The sequence below is a fragment of the Anabrus simplex genome, chromosome 1, assembly GCF_040414725.1.
Source record: "Anabrus simplex isolate iqAnaSimp1 chromosome 1, ASM4041472v1, whole genome shotgun sequence".
Taxonomy (NCBI): Eukaryota; Metazoa; Arthropoda; class Insecta; order Orthoptera; family Tettigoniidae; genus Anabrus; species Anabrus simplex.
Window position 1 is genome coordinate 1284015878 of NC_090265.1, and position 20908 is coordinate 1284036785.

Consider the following 20908-nt stretch of genomic DNA (forward strand, 5'->3'; position numbering starts at 1 on the left):
AATACCCTCTTGTCATGGTTCGCACCTGTTTGTACCAGCAATCATTCTCGCTACTTTCATGTCTGTTACTTCTAACCAAGGGATAATATATCCTGAGTCCACCCAGCTTTCACTCCCGTAAAGGAGTTGGTCTGAAAACAGACCGATGTAAATATAGTTTCGTCTTCCTTCTTACAGAATAATGTTGATCGCAACTGCGAGCTCACTGCATTAGCTTTACTGCACCTTGATTAAATCTCACTTACTGGGAGTAACCACATCCTAAATACTTGAAATTATCTACCTGTTCCAGCTTTTATCCCCAATATGACATTCAATTCTCTTGCATTTCTTACCTGTTGACTTCAATTTAGAAAGGTTAATTTTCATACCATATACATTGCACTTCATTACTCAAAGTAATATTTTATGGTAAATTAACAGAAAAAGCCAAGAAAAAATGAGGCAGTAAATGGATGGAAGAAAGAAAACAACACCACCAATAATAATAATATTAATAATAATGTTAATGTGTTTACGTTCAACTAACTACCTTTACGGTTTTCGGAGACGCCGAGGTGCCAGACTTTAGTCCCGCAAGGGGTTCTTTTACGCGCCACTAAATCTACCGACACGATGCTGGGTATTTGAGCACTGTCAAATACAACCGGACTGAGCCAGCATCGAACCTGCCAAGTTGGGGTCAGAAAGCCAGCGCCTCAACCGTCTGAACCATTCATCCCGGCAACAACACCTAGAAAGGATGAAAATGTTTTGGGAATACAAGAATAAGAAAACTGTTCCATGTGGTCCTAAGATGGCCGAATCGACTACTACTACTACTACTACTACTACTACTACTACTACTAATAATAATAATAATAATAATAATAATAATAATAATAATAATAATAATAACGTTAAGCCTTAACAATCATATGTGCAACAAGAAATCACTTTCCACCAAAGCCACACTCCGTCAGTACCACACAGTCGTTCTCCCGGAAGCATTAAAAGAGACTCAGGCATAATTAAACACCACCATAAACGACATTAGAAAAATGAGGAAATTATTCGGACCGAACGTCCAAGATGGTATGGATGTGCAAAATCTCGGATGAACTTTATTCATTGACCGAAAGATTCATTTCAATCGCACTAAAATGACGTATAAAATTCTATGGACATATAGTAGGAATGGACGACTCGCGATTGACCAAGAATATATTCCTCATCAATCATCATCAATGGTACGCGACAAACCACAGTACGCTGGCTAGAAGACACATAAAAGGATCTCACAGACCCACTGGCATCTACACGGACTTCATAGATACAGATAATCAACTCACCCAATTTCACACCCAAATAACCGATGGCAAGAAAAAGAAACTCAAGAACTCATGAACACAAGAAAGACGACGGACTCGTAGCGGGAGGATGAGGAAGTTTCGGGAAGATAATAACAAGAAGGCGAATGCTAACTAGTGCTTCTACGTGCTCATTAGAAGCAAAATGAATAATAATAATAATAATAATAATAATAATAATAATAATAATAATAATAATAATAATAATAATAATAATAATGGCCGCCAAGCTGGAGTCATGAAGTGGAGCTCCGCGATCTTGACATCTTTTCTCGCGTTCTGTGTAGTGTCGGTGAATATCAGGGAGTATTTGAGCATTTGATTGGTGTGGTGGTTGTGTGAACGTGTTATCTTGGGAATCTAGAGCTTGTTTTAATTGATTTGAGGGCATAATTTTATTTCATTTTATTGCCATAAACGCCTCCATGTTGGATTTAACTACAATTGCTCCATAGATAACTTACCAAGAGTGTATATTGGCTGCTAACCTTGCCCTAACAACCACCCACTCGCTAAATTTTCTTGGTCTCCATAGATACTACCAACTAGATATATCATTCCACTCTTCCATTGAGGCGTCTCTAAGGCAACAGATCTAAGCCTACTGCTGGGAGCCATCTTGGTGGTCTGTGATAATATAATAATAAACACCATATGTGGGGAAGATTGGTCTCCGTTATAAGCCTGGGAAGGCAACCAGTCTAAGGGAGAAAACCCTAAATAAACCTACCGGAGCTCACAACCTCGGTAGTATCTCGATCAGGGGGTTTAACCTCTGGTCTCCTAAGACAATTTTCAACTAAAGCATGGAGGACAAACTCACGGAAGTAACTACCCCAGGTGGTATCAAATCCACCTCCGCCTTTGGCGGTGTTAGTAGGCCTTCGGATTCTGGGGAGCCCACACCAACATGCTTTGAGGGCGAGTCGGAGCGTCCTGGAACTACTAGCAATAAAATCCGATATAAGGAACATAACTATTTCGCCACATTGAACATCAACTCACTACTTAAGCTAGGCAAACTGAAGCATTTAACTGATACTTTGACTCACCACAAGATACTACTCACAGCAATACAGGAAACCAGGTATACAGATGAGAATGCCTTTGATTCGCAGGGGTACCGTATTTTTAAGGGAAAGGTAGGGCGCAGGAGAATGAAGAATGTGCCACACCTGGGGACTGGGTTCATTGTAAGCCATAAGATACTGGACTCGGTAATTGACTTCGACTCGCCCAATAGTCGAGTATCCCTTCTAACCTTCCGGTGCACAAACAAGATATACACTGCAGTAAATGTTCACGCACCTATCAATGAGGACAATAAACGTAACCCTGAAAGTACCGACAAATTTTGGGAAGAACTAGAGGACATCATCAGCAAAGTCCCAGAGCGTCATACAATCATTCTACTCGGGGACTTCAACGCACAGTTAGGGAAAGAGCGCAAATTTAGAGACATTGTGGGAGAATACCCAGCTCACTTACGAACAAATAGAAATGGGGAGCGTCTAGTGGGACTCTGCAAAGCTTTCAACCTGGTAATGAAGTCAACGGCCTTTAAGAAACTACCAAGGAAACAGAAGACCTGGACGTCACCCAACAACCTCTTAGGGGAATTTCAGATAGATCATGTTGCCATTGCAAGGAAAGCCCATAGAGAGATCCAGAATGTAAGAGTGTTAAGAGGAGCGAATTTGGACTCCGACCACTACCTCTCCAAAATAAAGCTGAAATTTCTACCTAGGAACACTAAAAGAACCAAGTCAGTTAAACTTACTAAGTTTGATTTAGAAAAACTTGCAACTTGCAAACAGTTTACAGAGAAATTGGAAAGAATAGAATGCAGAGATTGGGATGAATTGAGGAAAAATCTAGTAAAAGTAGCAACAGAGACTGCGCCATTACTAAAACAGAAGAAGCATGCCTGGTGGACAGCTAGATGTGAAGAAGCGGTAATGCAGAGGCAGATGGCCTGGTTAAAGTGGAACTCACAGAAGACACAAGAAAACAGACAGAAGTTCATAGAGCAACGGAAGATAACTGCCAATATCATCAGACAAGTGAAACGGCAATTCACAAAAGACCAATTGACACAGTTGGATGATGACTTCAAGAAGAACAATACCAGAAACTTTTACAGAGGCTTTAAACGGAACGTTAGTCACTACAGTCCACCCAGTCTCCATTTCCGTGGACCAGATGGGAAGATAGCCTATAATGACACTGACAATTGCCACCTTCTCGCCAAGTACTTCGAGGATCTCCTTAATTGTGAATCACCTGATACCTTTTTTGTTTACCAAGACAACATCAAGCAACCAAACTCGCAACCACCATCCAAAGAAGAAGTAATACAAATCATCCAGTCTCTGAAAAACAACAAAGCATCCGGAGAAGATTCGATAGTAGCCGAACTATGGAAGCAGGCTGGAGACAAGACTGTAAGCAAGCTGACAGAAATTCTACAAAACATCTGGGAGACCGAAACATTACCTAGTGACTGGACCACTGCACTGATTCATCCCTTGCACAAGAAAGGAGACTTGACTGACATCAATAATTATCGAGGAATCTCATTGGTACCAGTTACATACAAAATTTTCTCTAAAGCCTTATTAAATAGAGCCGAACCTCAACTAGACCCACAATTAGGAGAGTACCAGGCAGGATTTAGAAAAGGACGCTCTTGTACAGAACAGATACTCAATCTGCAATCAGTATTACATCAAGCAAAAATGGCCGGTAAGAAATACGTTGTCATTTTCGTCGACTTTACAAAGGCGTATGACTCGGTAGACAGACCTACTCTTATGAAGATTTTGCAGGAATTAGGACTTGATGAGAAGACCCATAACCTAATCAAACAGACTTTAAGCAACACCAGGTCACGAGTAAAGTTCAGAGGAGTTATATCAGAAAGTTTTGAAATTAAATCAGGAGTGAGACAGGGAGATGGTCTGTCCCCTCTCCTCTTTAACTGTGCCTTGGAGAAAGTAATAAGAGAGTGGCGAAAGGAGTTAGCTAGAATGGAGATTCCAAGTGACATTTATTTGGGACATAAGCGCAATGAGCTCAATGTTGACTGTCTGGCGTATGCCGATGATCTGGCCCTGATATCTAATTCAATAGAAACTTCAGTGAAACAACTAAATGTTCTCAGACAACAAGCAGCAAAGGTTGGGCTACATGTGTCTCTCGAAAAAACACAATTCATCACGAACATCGGTGAATCTCCTTGTACGTTGCATCTGGAACAGGGAGAGATCAGGAAAACCAATAGGTTTAAGTACTTGGGAGAATGGTTGGAATCCAATCTCTCTGAAGGAACAGCTTTGTCAACTCGAGTTAACAGGCTTGAAATGGCCTACCAACTGACCAAGAATACGTATAATAAAAAGTGTCTCTCTCGTAATACTAAGATGAAGCACTACCAGACAGTCATCCGCCCTGAAGCCTTATATGCTTCAGAATGTCTAACATTCAACAGGAAGGGACTCATGGAAAAACTTGAAATCCAGGAAAGAAAGATAATGAGGAAGATACTGGGGCCAGTCAAGGAAGGGGACAGTTATAAAAGACGGCCTAACCAAGAGCTCTACAAGTACTGTGAAAGAATAACGAATGTAGCAAGGAAGAGACGCCTAGCATTCTATGGGCACGTCTACAGGATGCATCCTACCAGGTTGACCAACCGGATTCTCAGCTACTGGCAAAATAGGAAGACCAAGTCACCATGGTTGATGGAAGTGAATAAAGATCTACAGGAACTGGGAATAACAGAAGGAATCTTAAAGGATCGTACAGCACTCAGGAAGATGCTTAAACATAAGAAGTTCCAGGACAGATTATCAACAAAGAAGACTGGCGCCCTTTGGACAAAGGAGAGGAAGGAGCAACACAGCCTGAGGATGCGCAACTACTGGGCAAACATCAAAGCCCATTCCAAAATGCAATAGTTGAATGTCGTGGTCCTTAGCTGGCCTATACGAAACAAGAATAATAATAATAATAATAATAATAATAATAATAATAATAATAATAATAATAATAATAATAATAATAATAATAATAATAATTTAACGTCTTCCATTATTGGGAGAATACGCTAATAATAATAATAATAATAATAATAATAATAATAATAATAATAATAATAATAATAATAAATTTTCTTTTCTCATATCCTTGTCGGATGTCGGCTGTCATCAGGGCGATGTGATGTATCATCCCCAATTCGGGCCAACGTGGTAGTTCTGGTTGCATATCATTTACGCAGGTTCCTCAGTCGGAACATCTGTCTTCGTCTTTCTTCCATTTTGCCGTGAGTGATAATCAGAAGTATTTCCTCGTCACATGGTGGAAGTATTCCATTGTTTTTACAGTGTGCATGACTTCTATTGTAGTCCCATATGTAGTCGTTCAAGCACAACGAGTGTGAATAAATAAATGTTCAATATTTTTAACTTTGTTCCTGTTGCTTCATTTAAAGCGAAGCAAATTAGTTTATAGTTTTACTTGGCTGCTGATATCGTGATCATAGCCACGTTTATTAACCATTACGGTGTACACACCTGTCTTCCACCTACCAAGGTACGTGGTTTTGAATATTTTCCTTTTTCAGTTTATATTACCTTTTTTTTAATTTCTTACATTCGTCCTTTTTGACCGAATATCGCAATAATTTAGGTAATTCCTACATCGTATTTTCCGGGAAATCTATAACTTTCTGAGACAAGCGAACAGACATTGAAAACTAATAAACTGTGCTGATTTAGATTTCAGGATAAAAGCCAAATTTTCACCGCTGGTTTCAGTTGATGTTGAGCGGTCATTATCTATTTATAAACAGATTCTGCGTTCAAAGTGGGAGAATCTGACATTTAAACGTATTGAAATGTTGAATGAGATCAAATACAAGACTTTCCTTATGTGGTGAAGTGAAGTGATAGGATTGTGCCATAGCAGCTACGCTATGGTGACACCGGTTGAAACCCCAGGGTAGGGTTGTATTTGATGCAAATTTCTCGGCATGGCTCTGAAATTGGTTTTTTCCACATGCAGATTTAGCAACATCGCCTCGCAAGGACCATTTCAATTCGCCCACAAAGCGATCTAGTAGCTGATAAAATGACAATGGCGCGATATCATATTATTTATCAGTATGACCAACCGTCTAACGCTCATATACCCGGTTCATATTGTTTCCTACCACCCTGCATTTCAGGGTGCTTCTTTCCCTAACTTATCTCGGTATTATAAACACTCTCACCAATATAAACGTCGCAGAGTTATAAGCAGAGATCGAATTTTGAAGGGAACATTTTTCATCAAAAGAAGGGGCACAAAACGGAGAAGTCATAGGCAAAACAAAAAAAAAGAGGACTTGAAAAACGACTCTCCCTCAAAACAGTGCTACTTTAATTGAAAAAAAGCCCTTCATCCCATTCAATGCGTCTTGAGCACGTAATCAGCATGTTTAATGTGTGAGAAACCATTCGAACTACTCTAGTGTTTATTCAAATCTCGGTCCAGAAATATTTATTTCATGCAAGGAAATCAGTACAGCCCTCAGTACCGCCCAGTACCAGCTTACACTCTCTTTTTCATTCGACACATTAATGCTGAAGCGTGACACATGGACACACCTGAAGAGCGAGAGGAGATAGACACAGAATGGCGGGAGATCTAACATGAACGAAACACCCCTAGAGGGGAAGGTACTTGCTTCTCCACGTGCCCACACAGCCCCCTATCACGACCTTCAATACGCTGTACAGAGGGGATTGAAGGGAGGAACCACACGGGCTTGCATGCCAATTCATTTAGGGTCAAATTCTTCTATTTCTTTGTAATTCTCTTGTGTGAATACTGACTGAAATATTAGCGGTCTCGACCATGACCTTATTGTGAAATGGCATCACAGCCGACCATTGTAAGAAACAATGACCATAATTGTCGTCACTATAGGACCTATTAAATTAACCTACATTAAAAACTTCGCAAGTGCTGTCAAATGAAGAATTGATATATTTTGCAGAAAAAAATATGCATGGATATCAAATTTGGGCGCAAGAAAGTAAGATAAAGGAAGGTAACCTTCACTAAGGACTTAACGAGGCGATTCGTGTTTCATTAAAATGTTTACTATTGTGACCGTTCATCACATCATCAAGACTATATTGTGGCATTCCGCCGCTCAAATGTGCCGTTTTCTGCGCTTTCATACGTTAATTAGCGCCCAAGTCAGCGCACGTCCACCCTCCACGGGGTGCGAGTGGCGAGCTGTCAGCCCCACACACCAAACTCTCTTTGCGCGTAAGTACTGTACCGAGACATATTTTCGCCTCCGGCCAGAAGCGCTCTCACTCAGGCGCGACAGAGAAAGAAACACTCCCACAGCAAGTAGGTCACGGAGGTCGTGCCCAGCGTTGGCAAATATCACTTTTCCGCTCCTTTTCCCGCGGAAACACCGCTGCCAGAAACCTGTCTTCAATTGTTTTCAGGAGAGAAATTAACATAACTCGCATACTACAAGGCAGATTTTCATGACTCAAGGTTCATTAAAAGCGGCGAATTTTATAGAAAATTCTGACACCAAGAAGTCCTTTACATGATTCTAATGGAATAATCTACGCTGTTTGTGGACATCCCACAGGTGTTCACCATCTGGAGAAAGCTGTTAGGGTGACCGAAGCCACGGAACCGCCAAATTGCAAGCCCCTCCCTCACTGGGATATCAAAGGACGCTTTCGAGATTAAAGCAAAACGCGTGAAGTGATCAAAATGATAAGTGATCAGTAGAAACTCGCGCAATTGAGCTTTAATTTGATGCATTGATCGATCCTGGAAACCACGTGCCACCGGACCGCTTTCTGCAGGTAGGAGGAGTCTTACCCTCTCTTTCGAGTCCGACACGTTTCATGATAAAAGGGGGTGCGAACTGAGGCAAGCATCTTGTTCTATTCTGCCAGTGGCATAGTGAAGTGGTACCTAATGTGAGTGACTCTTCGGTATTCTTTGCTTCAGTGCTACAAAGTGTGACCAGTCAATAATCATTTGAATAGTGTTTATGTAGCTGAAATTCTATCAGTGATATGATTATGTAACAGTGGAGTGAAGATTTAGTGATACTAACAGAGTGCGGTATTTAACCCTAACCATGACGGTCATATGATATGCAGAGCGCTTATGTGTATGAATATATGAGTAAAGAAAACGTAAATCAAACGCTAGTAGGCTGTGAAATCGTGTAAGTAAATTCACGAGTGTATTAACTGCCGAAGAAATAACATGGGAGATCCAATAACCATATGATGAATGATCAGGTGTAGGAGAAAGTGCGGCTCAGTGGCGACGCGTAAACTCAGGGCGATATCGGTAAAGAAAAAAACCCCAGACGTAGTAGCTAATCTGTACTCCCATATAAACTAGTGCTGAATTAGGCAAGGTCAAACCACGTTCGTAAGGGTAGCTTTGGGACTTCTAATAACAGTGAAAGTGCGAACGTGATAATTAGGGCCTAAACTGCCGACAGTGGGATAGACAGCCAATAGGGAAAGCAACGGGCTACAAACATTACCGGTGCTTGGTTAGAGGACTCGAGCCTATGAGTCTCTCTGATCATAAAAAATTATAATGTGTTGCCAATTATCACAATTATAATTAAGTCAGATTCCCTCATTGTGGTGTGCCAGTGACATCAGTCTCCGAGAAAGAAGAGAATCAACGGGAGGCCCGCACTTAATCAAGACGCCGTGGAACCTCAAGGACTTCCTACTGTGTACGGCGAATCAAGACATCATGCCATCCACCCAGCGGCAGCCGAACACCGGATTCCAGGTTGCTGATACTGTCGTAATGGACGACTAAACGACTAGATGTGCCTTCTTGGGTGAGCTGTGGGGTGATCCAGGCAGATGAGTATTGTGAAAATATTTGAAAGTCTATTTCCTGTAAAAATGTAAATATTTAATGCATGCAGATTCTTTAGAAATGTAGGGTAGGATTTCGTTGTTCTCAAAGGGATGGCAGTAGTTATTGATAGGGCTAGTGTTTATGTTTCTTCACGGTCGGGGACCGTATTTCTTTATTTAATATGGGAATTCATGCATGGTAATTTAAGAACCTAGATTTGATTTACCGTGGAGCACTATGGGAATTAAAAGGGATTATTTAATATTCTTGAAAATCATTCCCTGTACCATCGATAAAAAGATACGAGTAATATGAGTCATCTGGAAATTTCAAGGTTTTCTGTAGTAGATGCTTCACGTAATGTGTTAGGTCATCCCCTGTATAAATTAAGTATGGCGAAGAAGAAACCTCGATATGACAAGTGAAGTGTGATAATGTGTGAATTTATTTAGAACGCGAGTGTTAGCATACTTTGTCCCGAATGCTAGGGCTTTTCTTTCTTCCATAATATGCGTGTATTGGTTATGCCGAGAAGTGAGATCGAGCTACTCCAGCTGATAAGGAATAGATCGAATGCGGTGTTGATGAAATATAAGCAAAGTATGCGCAAGGTTGTTTATCCCGTGCTAATGGTATAAAGTAGGCTAGATGCAAGCCGATGTGTTTAATTGATGCGTGTGGCATCCAATGAATAATGATATTTTGAAGCGAAATGCCGAGGTGGCTAGATAACGGGACCGAGTTCCCTTGTGTTGAAAGTGAAAGTGCAGGGTGAGGACAGTGTAAACAGCTGGCCGGTGAGATTTAAAGTCCGGCCAGGTAAGGAGGGATGTGAAATACTATCACCGCTGTGAGAGGAACTTAGTGTTAGAGGGCTCGTTCTCTTTCTCTCCGGCATCGATATTACACGCAACCAGTCAGAAATAAACACCGTTGGTTAGACCTACAATTCCAATAAATGAGAGAATTCCCCCATTTCTTTATGTAACTAAAACGACTAGGGATTTTCAGGGTGGAAGTCACACTTCACAATTGTCATGGGACATGAGTTCATGTCTCATCAGCACCAGAGGCAGTTATGCTGCTGCTATCAGCTACGGGCGGATGCCCCGGTCCGTGATTTATATTGTAAATGTCGAGTGTATTTATTGTCTTCTATCCATAGGTGTGATATGTATTTGAGCACCGTATTGTTTTCTGTTTCGCTAAATATAATTCATTTAAGGATCATCGTTGTACAAGTGTCGAATTCGTGTATATATTTAAGTGACATCCCATTGGAACATACGATGTGTATTATTTGTTTATCTCATGAGATAGCGAGATAGGTGTTTTTCTTTCTAATAAGTGAGACGACTTTCAGGTATTTTAGACAAGCTCGTATATCAAATACGCCTCACCTGGTTCATTCGATAGCTAATGTTAATTCTCGCCAATAGGACGACGACTTGGTATTTGAATATATAGTGTAATAATGTAAATACGGCGAGTAATACAAGATACGCCATCATCCAATTATTTCTGTGTACAACGGTACTAGTGCATAATGTGTTTGAATATCTTCAGAGTGAATTGCAATTCTAGGGAAAGGACTAGAGAGGACGGTTACACACTCAAGAAAATTTACGGTGTCTAATTTATATGTTTAATATGGTGGCATATCCATGTATAAATTATCTACGTGTTTTCTCAGGCATTAAATTTTTTTTTAAAGGAAACGTAATTCATTCTTCTCATTTCATAGGTAAATAGTATTCCTCTTATTATTATGATTCCCCTACTGCAAATTATTAGATTACTGCCCAGTAAGGACAGACTGCGACCCGTATGTCTCTACCGGCTCAGCTAGTGCCTTGTAACGCTAGTAGGGGAGAAGGGGTCTTCGGCGCTGCGCCCGGTCGAAGGCCTCATTCAAGGTGTTCCATTTTTAACGTCATGTTGCGGGAATATTATGGTCTATTGATGTACTGATACCACGAAAGGTTACATCAAGTGTGGCGCCCGACACGTGGTGCAGTGTTATTTACGGGCAGATTTACACCTAGGTTGCGATATCGAGTTTGACACCTCGCACGTGTTGTATTTTATTTTTTTTTTTTCCTTGGCAAATCCTGTAATGCCCTTATGGCGATAGAAAATATGACATAGCCAAATATTAGGCACAAGTTCGAACACCGCTACTATTGAAGGAGAACCTAGTAAAGTAGTATTGCCAAACTGGCACGGTCAGAACTGAACAAATGGAACACTGAATTTATTCCGTATATTCGATTTTGTTAGGACAGAGGAATACATGTTATTTAAATGAGTGATAAGTTAAATTAAATTTAAATAATAACTGTAGGGAGAAGAATGAAATATCGCGCGTCCAGGTTAAGTGGAAATATGCGCGGGAATCACTCAGATTATAGCAGACCCAATAATATTATGGAGTTGTGAAACTTCATGGAAACAGTGAAATGATTTTCCCAACAGTGAGGATAAAATGATTAGACGGAATTCTTCAAATTCCACTGGTCATGGGTCTAGGCTAAAGGCACTGCATGTGCAGCAGGCCTTGGTAGTTTAGGGGATATATCCCACGTAAAGTGATTATACATCGCGTATGAGAGGGGATGCCTCATCCCACGACTCTTGTTTTCTAAATGAACAGTGCGATGTTGTCAGTTTAAGACGGGGAATTGTCTGCAAACGCATCTTGCCTGTCTTGAAGCTGAGAGCATTCAATGTTTATCGATCGTACCATGTTTCAGGTACAGGTAAATTCTCGAGCCCCTGTAGTCGCGAATCTTATTATTATTATTATTTCATGAAGGGCTAACATAGATTGTATTTATTATATATCGGGATGATATCCATGAATTACGTATAGTATACTGAGAAAGCACAGTAATTATTAGGAGGTGTTACGCAGCTGTTGTGAAGCTAGTTTCGGCATAAATTATCCTGTATTTTTTCAAAAAAGAACACACCTTCTTTCGTTAGGGAATAAATCGAATGAACCAAGGTTTCACGAAGCAGCTCAAACTCAAGGGGGCACTAATTCTCAAGAATACAGTTTAACATGGATTTGGAGGCAGTGAAGGCAATGTTCGCCCAATTATTGGCCGAACAGAACGAGAAATTGGAGCAGGCAAACACACGGCTTAATGAACGTTTTGATAAACTGGAACAGATGAACACGGAAAACCAGGAACAATCCAGCAAAATAAATGCAATTTTAGATCAGCACACTAGTAATATGGGACAGATTAATGCACGATTAGAGGGGTATGAAGCATCAGGCAGAGCCCAGGCCGCGGAACTTAAGGACCTTTTTACCTCAAGTATTAGCGATGTCACACATCGTATAGACTCTCTTACATTAAAATTGGATCAGACAAACGTCCGTTTAGACGAAAGAATAAGCGAAGCTAATAATAAATTAATCGTTCAGCAGACTAAGGTGGAAGAGTTAGAGGTCAAATTAAATACTGAAGTGGAGGAAATGATTCATCTACGAACTAAGTTCGAAGACTTATCTCTGAGGTCCCAAGAGATCGAAGAGAATCTGACACAGGTGGCGGAACAAACGGAAACTAAATGCAAGGAATACATCGACCAACAAATGGGTCAGGCAAGGGTCGAACTTAACACTTCCGCCGAGGGAAAACAACGGGAAACTCAAGGCAAAATAAAAGACCTGAGAGAGAAGGTAGAGAATTTTGAGCTGAAAGCTCAAAAGGCAGCCATTAAAATTGATGTGCACGAAAAGTTAATTATGGAGCTACAGGACGAAGTCGAAAACTTAAAGGCACAAGAAGTTCGAAGAGACGACGGCCTCAAGTCAGTCTTGAAAAAACCGGAAAATGGTAGCCAGGAAATGTTAGGAAACCATGTAGAGTCGGACATGATGGGAGAGTCACCCCATATTAACGAGACGCATCCAACTCGCCCTCCGCTAGGTCAGATCCCCATGCCACAGGATCTTGGTTCGATCCCATTATATAACTTCTTACGATTAAATCACGATGAACCGAAGAAGTTTGGGTCAAACGTGCACATGACCCCCAAGGGCTTTCTAAGTGAGATGGACCAGTACTTTACAGATCACCACATCCCAGTGGACAAGCGCTTGCGTGTGGTCGAGCGATATCTCGCGGACCAACCGCTCATATGGTTCAAGGCTTTTAAATATTGCTTTGATAGTTATGATGAGTTCAGGCGCCGGTTCCTTGAAAAATATTGGGGGATCGATGCGCAGCAGGGATTGCGCTTAGAATTATATTCAAGGCGGTATTCCGCGACGGGCCAGACGCGTTTCTGTGAGTATTTCGTAAATCAGTTATTACGAATGAAGGAGCTCGATAGTCCGCCATCCGAGTTAGAACTCATCTCGGCCATAGGAAAACAACTGCCGCCTGAGGTTCAGAAGATATTGATCTCCGCAAACGTCCGAACGGCCATAGAAGCGGAACATATCCTACGGCAACTCGATCAAACAACTAACGGGGGACACGTTAGGCAGAGGCACCATGAAACAGTCCATACTATAAATGCGAAGCCAGAAGGAGGATCTCCGAAGCGAAGAACCCAGGGCACAAGCACAGAAGAATCTAGAGAGATGTACTCATCACCGAGGACGGAGGACCGGAACCTCTCCAGATGGAACAGGCCGCGAGAACGATATCATGAGGCTTGGGATTCTAGAAATTACGAGTACAGGAGACGACCAGAGAGAAAAAATGTCCCTCGGTATGGTTATACTGAGCGTTTCCGAAGGCCCTATAATAGGTGGAAAGGTGATGGCGGACGGTCGTGGGTAAGACCCCGAGGAAATGAAAGCCAGATTCCAGACCGACAAGCTGAGTCCAGGAGATACGTAGAACAACTGCGCAACCAACCAATTGGAAATGACAAGTGGCAGGGGCCCATCCGAGAGATGGCCTCTTCAGAAGAAATGAGAGGGGCGGAAAGTCTCGAACTCCAGGCCCATCGAGAGCAAAACCGCGAAAATAATCTCAACCCTCACGCAGCCGTATATTCTGCAGGGGGTGGAGCGATAAAAAAAAACCAGAATTAAGAAACGAGGAGATAGTTTTTTCCCAGAGTAGCGATCATCGAAACGAACTAGAATGGACCAATCACAATAGATACCTGGGTAATCCAGCCGGAAGACTTGTTAGAAGATCCTAATCCGAGCTGTAAAAGGATGATACGAGAATTACCTGTAATTTATATCCGAGCTCACGGGATACGCGTACGCTGCTTAGTTGACACTGGAGCCAGCGTAAGTGTAGTTTCGAAGGTTTTCTTGAGGGAACTCCAGTCAAAATTTAATGTTCCAACTCTCCCTGTATCGAGGGTAAAGGTGCGGGGAATTATTCCCGACCGCACCACAATATGCGACACACAAGTATTTCTAGACCTAGAAATAGGTAATGCCATACTCGCGCATCCATTCCTGGTTATGGATAAAATGGAGTACAATATCATCCTAGGAGCCGATCTTCTGCGAGAGTACAGAGCGGTTATCGATATGGACCAGAACCATGTAAAATTCTTCGTAAATATGAATCAGGAAAATATACGGTTGAACGATATGCCAGAAGTCATGGAAGAAGAGAGAATCTGGACCGCTCAGTCATTTCGGAACGAAGAAGATGACCAGGATAAGTTCCCGAATTGGGACCAGGAGAAAATGGAAGAAATAAGAGAAAGGTTCGAAGCGATGATTGCTAGTTTGGAGAAAGATGAGGAAGAAGGAGAGCCTGCGTTCGAGGACGTAGTACAAGTTAAACTAAATGAGGCTAAAATTAATGATGAGGAAAAATTGAAATTAAAGGAAATTATAGAAGCACACCAGAATGTTTTCGGGTCTCACCCAGGGAAAATATTAAACTTCAAATACAATATGGTGGTTACCAGCTGGGAACCGTTTAAGAAAAACCCATATCCAATACCGGAGAAATATCACGCGAAGGTGCGCACGATCATTAAGGAAATGGAAGACCATGGCATTATCTCAAAGGCTCCCACGCCTTTCCTAAACCCTCTGGTTATTGTGGCAAAACCAAATGGCTCCCTGAGGGTGTGCCTCGATGCGAGGTCCATAAATGAGAGGCTAGTCCCCGAGTACGATAGAGCCCCGAATATCAAAGATATCTTAAAGAGGTTTCAGCACATGCAATTCTTCTCTAGCGTTGACCTACGTGCATCATACCATCATGTGGAACTGTCTAGCGAATGTAAGGTCTTAACGGGATTTTTATTTGACCAACAGACGTATGTTTACAACCGTCTTCCGTTCGGGGTCAAGAATGCCGGATCGGCTTTGATTAGAGCGCTGGACCGAAACCTGAGCGACAAGGTGAAAGAGATCACTGTCCAATATGTGGATGACATATTGATAGCGACGGAAACAATGGAAGAGCATTTTGAACACCTGCGACTTGTGTTAGAGGACTTGGGCCGGAATAATTTCAAAATTAATCTTGAAAAGTCGCATTTCTGCCAACGTAGCATTCTGTTTTTGGGCCATATTATTGACGCAGATGGCATTTCACCTAACCCAGTCAAAATTAAAGCCATTCAAAATTTTCCGAAGCCCACCAGAGTGAAGCATGTCAGGCAATTCCTTGGTTTATGTGGCTTCTTTTCGGACCATTGTCCGTCTTACACTACCACGGTTGCTCCATTACAAGAACTTCTGAAGAAAAACAACCGGTGGAAGTGGGACGCCGCCTGCGAAGATGCGTTTAATAGGACTAAAGAATTAATGAGTAATAGCGTCAAGTTGGGTTATCCAGATTATACTCAACGTTTTATAATTCAGACAGACGCTTCAATGATTGGTGTTGGCGCAGTACTGTACCAAGAGAGAAAGGATGCCGAACCTCGCATAAATTACCTAGCCTTCATGAGTCGTAAGTTGCGCGAACATGAACGGAACTATACTGTCACGGAGCTGGAAATGCTTGCCATTGTCACCGCCCTAAATCACTGGCGTAAATATATTTATGGATTCCCCATATTGCTAAGAACAGATCACCGAGCTCTCACATTCATATTAAAATCCACCATGTCATCTGAGAGAGTAAATCGTTGGACATTGTTTGTACAGCAGTTCGACCTAGAGGTGGAACATTGCGCCGGAAAGGAGAATATTATCGCCGACGCGCTCAGTAGGAATCCGGATCCCGAAAGTGAAGTTCTACACTACGTACAGCTGACTGAAGAAGACCGAGAGATTCTCGATAGGTTGAGGCAGATTCCCGAAGAACAAGAGAACTGGCCAGAGTCACGCCGTATAATTCAATATCTAAGAAAGCAACTACAACCTGGAACACCTGATTATGTAGATGCTGAGAGGCGCGCTCAAAATTATAACCATATTAATGGAATCCTGTACAAATACGTGGACGAGGCGCACACTCGACTTCGAGTTGTTATTCCACCTGCTTTACAAGTTGATCTCATTTGGCTGACACACCATTCCATAGGGCACGCAGGAGTAGATAAGGTCATGGCTACTCTTAAAGAAACTTTCACCTGGCCGCGCATGAGAAGGATGACACGCACGGTACTAATGACCTGCGATACTTGCCAACGCATAAAGCCGAACGCATATCTATTAAAGCAACCGCCGAAGCCACTGATCCCAGAAAAACCACGCGAGTTATACTCTATGGACTTTTACGGTCCCCTCCCTAAGGCGACCAGGGGGCTACAGTTCATCTTGGTATGCATGGACGTATTCACGAAATACGTCATGTTGTGCCCAGTACAGAAGGCTAACACACGTACCGTTATTAACCAGATCAAAAATAAGATTATACCTAAAATGGGTAAACCAGATAAACTACTCACTGACCACGGGTCACAATTCACCTCTGCCGCTTTTCGAAGAGATATGGAGCAAATGGAAATACAGCATGTGATGAGTTCGATACGGCATCCGGAATCGAACCCTTCCGAGAGAATCATGCGCGAAATTGGCAAATTTTGTAGGATCTATTGCCCGAGGCAGCACTGGCGATGGGTTGATGTAATCCCAATCATTATGGAGTGCATCAATTCAACAGTACACGAATCGACCCAGCAGATACCTAGCGTAGTACACTTTAATGAACAGCCCGAAAGGCCGTGGAAAGATATCGTGCCATGTCCTGAAGATCCCAGACCTTCTGTGGAATTAAGAGTGAGAGACACTCTGGAGTCTCTAAAGAGACAAGCTGACAAACGATTACGACGACTCAGGCGTAAGCGGTTTCACCGACCGCTGCGTGTAGGCGAATACGTATTAATCAAGCGCCCCGCAACTTCCGACCCTCCCAGGAAGTTCTATCACAAGTTCGCTGAGCTTTACATTGGACCATACAGGATTATCCAGAATTTAGATAACAACTCATACAAAGTTCAGTCTATGGATGGTACCGTTGAAGCCATTTATAACGCCGCTAATTTGAAGTTATATCATATGCCAGGACAGCTGCCCGCCGAGGATCCAAACAATCACGAGGACAGAGAACTGCCTGAGGAACGAGACGACGAAGAAATGCCCGATGATGAAGAGGAAGACGACGACGGATCCAACGCCGCAGGAGAGCCTGAACGAGAAGAGGAAGAAGAAGAAGAAGAAGGGGAAGAAGAAGACGAAGTGAACTTCCTGATAGTTGGCGGAGACCGCCGCGACGCGGATGATGGCGAAAAGGAATCAAACCAAGATGATTACCGTGAATGCACGGAGGGAAGAAACATGATGACTGAGGAATACTTGCGTATACTCATGTCCAGATATGAGTTGAGGCACGAAAATAACAGTCTACGTAACTGTCAAGTGTGACGTGGCAGAAACCATGAACTGGAAAGAAAAATCCCTACTCGTGATTTTTCTTTGTCAAAGTGGGGAGAGGATGTGACCGTTCATCACATCATCAAGACTATATTGTGGCATTCCGCCGCTCAAATGTGCCGTTTTCTGCGCTTTCATACGTTAATTAGCGCCCAAGTCAGCGCACGTCCACCCTCCACGGGGTGCGAGTGGCGAGCTGTCAGCCCCACACACCAAACTCTCTTTGCGCGTAAGTACTGTACCGAGACATATTTTCGCCTCCGGCCAGAAGCGCTCTCACTCAGGCGCGACAGAGAAAGAAACACTCCCACAGCAAGTAGGTCACGGAGGTCGTGCCCAGCGTTGGCAAATATCACTTTTCCGCTCCTTTTCCCGCGGAAACACCGCTGCCAGAAACCTGTCTTCAATTGTTTTCAGGAGAGAAATTAACATAACTCGCATACTACAAGGCAGATTTTCATGACTCAAGGTTCATTAAAAGCGGCGAATTTTATAGAAAATTCTGACACCAAGAAGTCCTTTACATGATTCTAATGGAATAATCTACGCTGTTTGTGGACATCCCACAGGTGTTCACCATCTGGAGAAAGCTGTTAGGGTGACCGAAGCCACGGAACCGCCAAATTGCAAGCCCCTCCCTCACTGGGATATCAAAGGACGCTTTCGAGATTAAAGCAAAACGCGTGAAGTGATCAAAATGATAAGTGATCAGTAGAAACTCGCGCAATTGAGCTTTAATTTGATGCATTGATCGATCCTGGAAACCACGTGCCACCGGACCGCTTTCTGCAGGTAGGAGGAGTCTTACCCTCTCTTTCGAGTCCGACACGTTTCATGATAAAAGGGGGTGCGAACTGAGGCAAGCATCTTGTTCTATTCTGCCAGTGGCATAGTGAAGTGGTACCTAATGTGAGTGACTCTTCGGTATTCTTTGCTTCAGTGCTACAAAGTGTGACCAGTCAATAATCATTTGAATAGTGTTTATGTAGCTGAAATTCTATCAGTGATATGATTATGTAACAGTGGAGTGAAGATTTAGTGATACTAACAGAGTGCGGTATTTAACCCTAACCATGACGGTCATATGATATGCAGAGCGCTTATGTGTATGAATATATGAGTAAAGAAAACGTAAATCAAACGCTAGTAGGCTGTGAAATCGTGTAAGTAAATTCACGAGTGTATTAACTGCCGAAGAAATAACATGGGAGATCCAATAACCATATGATGAATGATCAGGTGTAGGAGAAAGTGCGGCTCAGTGGCGACGCGTAAACTCAGGGCGATATCGGTAAAGAAAAAAACCCCAGACGTAGTAGCTAATCTGTACTCCCATATAAACTAGTGCTGAATTAGGCAAGGTCAAACCACGTTCGTAAGGGTAGCTTTGGGACTTCTAATAACAGTGAAAGTGCGAACGTGATAATTAGGGCCTAAACTGCCGACAGTGGGATAGACAGCCAATAGGGAAAGCAACGGGCTACAAACATTACCGGTGCTTGGTTAGAGGACTCGAGCCTATGAGTCTCTCTGATCATAAAAAATTATAATGTGTTGCCAATTATCACAATTATAATTAAGTCAGATTCCCTCATTGTGGTGTGCCAGTGACATCAGTCTCCGAGAAAGAAGAGAATCAACGGGAGGCCCGCACTTAATCAAGACGCCGTGGAACCTCAAGGACTTCCTACTGTGTACGGCGAATCAAGACATCATGCCATCCACCCAGCGGCAGCCGAACACCGGATTCCAGGTTGCTGATACTGTCGTAATGGACGACTAAACGACTAGATGTGCCTTCTTGGGTGAGCTGTGGGGTGATCCAGGCAGATGAGTATTGTGAAAATATTTGAAAGTCTATTTCCTGTAAAAATGTAAATATTTAATGCATGCAGATTCTTTAGAAATGTAGGGTAGGATTTCGTTGTTCTCAAAGGGATGGCAGTAGTTATTGATAGGGCTAGTGTTTATGTTTCTTCACGGTCGGGGACCGTATTTCTTTATTTAATATGGGAATTCATGCATGGTAATTTAAGAACCTAGATTTGATTTACCGTGGAGCACTATGGGAATTAAAAGGGATTATTTAATATTCTTGAAAATCATTCCCTGTACCATCGATAAAAAGATACGAGTAATATGAGTCATCTGGAAATTTCAAGGTTTTCTGTAGTAGATGCTTCACGTAATGTGTTAGGTCATCCCCTGTATAAATTAAGTATGGCGAAGAAGAAACCTCGATATGACAAGTGAAGTGTGATAATGTGTGAATTTATTTAGAACGCGAGTGTTAGCATACTTTGTCCCGAATGCTAGGGCTTTTCTTTCTTCCATAATATGCGTGTATTGGTTATGCCGAGAAGTGAGATCGAGCTACTCCAGCTGATAAGGAATAGATCGAATGCGGTGTTGATGAAATATAAGCAAAGTATGCGCAAGGTTGTTTATCCCGTGCTAATGGTATAAAGTAGGCTAGATGCAAGCCGATGTGTTTAATTGATGCGTGTGGCATCCAATGAATAATGATATTTTGAAGCGAAATGCCGAGGTGGCTAGATAACGGGACCGAGTTCCCTTGTGTTGAAAGTGAAAGTGCAGGGTGAGGACAGTGTAAACAGCTGGCCGGTGAGATTTAAAGTCCGGCCAGGTAAGGAGGGATGTGAAATACTATCACCGCTGTGAGAGGAACTTAGTGTTAGAGGGCTCGTTCTCTTTCTCTCCGGCATCGATATTACACGCAACCAGTCAGAAATAAACACCGTTGGTTAGACCTACAATTCCAATAAATGAGAGAATTCCCCCATTTCTT